The 3156-nt window shown below is 34.3% G+C and overlaps 1 pseudogene; it reads left to right on the top strand.

Moving 5' to 3' along the window:
• Nucleotides 1–666: 666 nt before the first annotated feature.
• On the top strand, nt 667–2626 carry LOC134702154 (uncharacterized; annotated as a pseudogene).
• Nucleotides 2627–3156: the final 530 nt, after the last annotated feature.

The raw sequence follows: 3156 nt of genomic DNA, 5'->3' as shown, positions 1-3156 counted from the left end.
AGTCAAAAGTTATTCATATCATTGTACCGTTGCATTTTGGAAAATCTAAAAAGAAACAACAACACAAATATACAATATCAAACAAAGACCAAGATGTGCTGTAGGTGGATTTTGTACTATTTGCGTGCAATTCTGTTCTGATCTATTCAGAAATTTAGAAATGTTTTGCGTGTAATTTAGTTCAATGACATTTCTATTTAGAAATTGAAAGTAAGAGGGAAACATTTGCATAATACATGTGTACATATATTTCGAAAACTAATAACTTTCAAAATAAAACCTTTTAAACCTCCTTTTCCATATATGCCGACAACTTTAAAATTAGTATTCACAGGGCAATGCAATTCCCGATCTATGCATCCGTGGGTCTTACAATTTTGCGTCCGTCCGTCCGTCTGCGTGATTAAGGTAAAAATTTTGAAAGATGTAAACTGTGATGTCGGATTTATAAATAATAAACCAAAATTTCATCTTAAAAACCCGTTTATTTTGAAATTTGAACTACCATAATTTAAGTAGATAGTATTTGAGATTTTGATCTACCTGTCACAAATCACTGGTGAACTATAATGGCGTAAAGCGCGACAACCAGTCGTATAGAAAAATTCTGTTGGTTCAATTTGTCTTTAATTTCATTCCTTTTTAATGTTGTAGTAAATTTCTGAAATGGACTGGTTCAATAACATAGGATGCGAAGAACTAGAAAATGAAGCAGTTGCCTATTTTGAACAATATATAGGGCCAATACCAGAGGTTTTAGCATCAAGCAATAATGAACTGAATGTGTCTGATAACAGCGATTCCGATATTGAAAATGATGAATCTGATATTGAAAATATATGTGACACAAATCAAGCTTAGGCCCGGGAATTTTATTCCACTTCCGTCATTCAAGATCAATCGGAAAATACATGTTTTCTTAATCAAAATGATGAATTAGAGGATCCTTCCCGACTTCGAATAAATGCTTTATTTGCTAACGACTGTAATTGTACAAAAAAATGTTTAACAAAACTTTCCACATTCAGAGAACAGGCCTATGATGTTTTATTATCTGTTTGTGAATTTACAAAAGAAGAGCGTGACATATACTTGCTTTCAAAATTAGAAAACTTAGAAATAACAGACTCGGTTTTCAGAGGAGGAAGGAGAGAACGAAAACGATACCGATATTCTTTTCAAGGAGTTGAGATATGCGAGTTCAAATGGAGAAATATTTATAACATTGGGAGGAGCGAATTTAAAAGTTTAAAACAGCACTTAAATGCAAATGGCGTAACCCCTCGATCACATGGTCTTAGTGGAAGAAAATCGAATCACGGACATTCATTTGAAGTGATTGAAAATACGATAAAATTTATCAAGCGGTATGCTGATGAATTTGGTCTCCCTCTCCCGGCTGCGCCTCGGGTAACCGACAATACCCCTCCTATTCTGCTACCTTGTAGCGAAAGCAAGAAATATGTACACTCCAAATATGTTAGTTCATGCGTAAACTCAGAAAAACAATATGTTCAACTAACCGTATTTAAAGAAGTTTGGAATGCATGTGTCCCTCATATTCAATTTATGAAACCAAAGACGAATCTGTGTAAAACGTGCTTTCAGTTGAGGGAGGAAATTTCCGGATCTATTTCAGAAGACGCGAAATTAGTGACAACTCAAAAATTAATTGACCATAAACAGTCTGCGCGGACGGAGCGCGAGTATTATAAATTATGAACACAAAGATCACGTGATGAATTAAAGTTTCCAATAGGAAAGTATAACACTCCATGTTAAAAAAAAATGTTCATTACACTTTTGACTTTTCACAATATGTAAACTTGCCACATTCGTCTCATCAAGTTGGAGCTCTTTACTTTTTAACACCTCGAAAAGTTCAAATATTTGGAGTTTGCGATGAAAACTTTTCAATGCAAACTAATTATTTGATTGACGAGCAACAAACAATCGGAGAAAATGGAAGTGGGACACATGGACCCAATGCTGTTTTAAGTATGCTCCACCATTATCTGCATGGTAATACTTACGGTGAAAAGGCGTGTCATGTCCATGCTGTTAATTCCGTAGGACAAAACAAAAATAAAACTACCTTACATTATCTGTTATGGAGGTGTGCAAAGGGTTTACACAAAACTATTAATTTGCATTTTATGATTGCTGGGCACACAAAACGTTTATGTGACGCATGTTTTGGCATGTTGAAAAAAAATTTTAGAAAGTCGGACGTAAACACTGTTTTGCAACTGGTTAAAATTGTTGACAATTCTGCCAAATGCCATAGGTCAGAAGTTTTTAATGAAAATGACGATGACGAAAACAATTTAAAGTGGTACAGATGGGATAATTTCTTCACTAAATATTTTAAACCACTAAGAGGTATAGGAAAATTCCATCACTTCAGATTTACCAGTGACGAAGTAGAAGTCTTATTTGCAAGAGAAACTCTTGATCAACCGGAGAAAAGAGCACAAACCTACCGGAGTTGCTCACGACACTTCCAGAAGTAATTCAGCCAGCAGGGCTGACAGAGGAGAGAAGACGCTATCTGTTCAATGAAGTCCGTCCTTTTGTTCAGTTTAATTTCCGTGACGAATTTTGTCCTCGTGCTTCAGAGGAGTAACATTTTTCATATACTGGTAAAAGTTGGATTGAAAACTTTATATATTAGAAAGCTGCTGACACTATAGCGTCATAGTTTGTTAGTATCTTAGTATTATAGTGATTAATCTCTAATTAAGCTATTTGAACCCACCTTCTCTGTTTTTGTGATTCATTAGATAGGTACTTCACTTGACCCATATATAATTGCATCTTTTAGTACTGTGATTGTTTTATGTTATAAAGTCAACCTGTAGCTTTGATAAATAAAAATGATAGAATCTGAAGCGAGACGATGTATGAAATATTCTTGCTTTGTACGATATCAAGACAAAATATTCAACTCAAACACGCCCAAACATAAAAAGGTGCACTCGATTTTCTCCTTTTGATACTATTGTTACTATTTTTTTGGAATTTTTTCTTGAGTCACAAAATGGAAGGGCAGACACAAAAATTACTGAACTGATAGATTGATATGTTTTCCTTCCAAGGTAATTTTGTTTTTTAAATCGGATATTATGCATTTTTCCATCCAACTTGAAAGATACC

Source organism: Mytilus trossulus, unplaced genomic scaffold (assembly GCF_036588685.1).
Source record: "Mytilus trossulus isolate FHL-02 unplaced genomic scaffold, PNRI_Mtr1.1.1.hap1 h1tg000406l__unscaffolded, whole genome shotgun sequence".
Classification (NCBI taxonomy): Eukaryota; Metazoa; Mollusca; class Bivalvia; order Mytilida; family Mytilidae; genus Mytilus; species Mytilus trossulus.
This window is presented reverse-complemented; position numbering and strand designations above follow the sequence as displayed.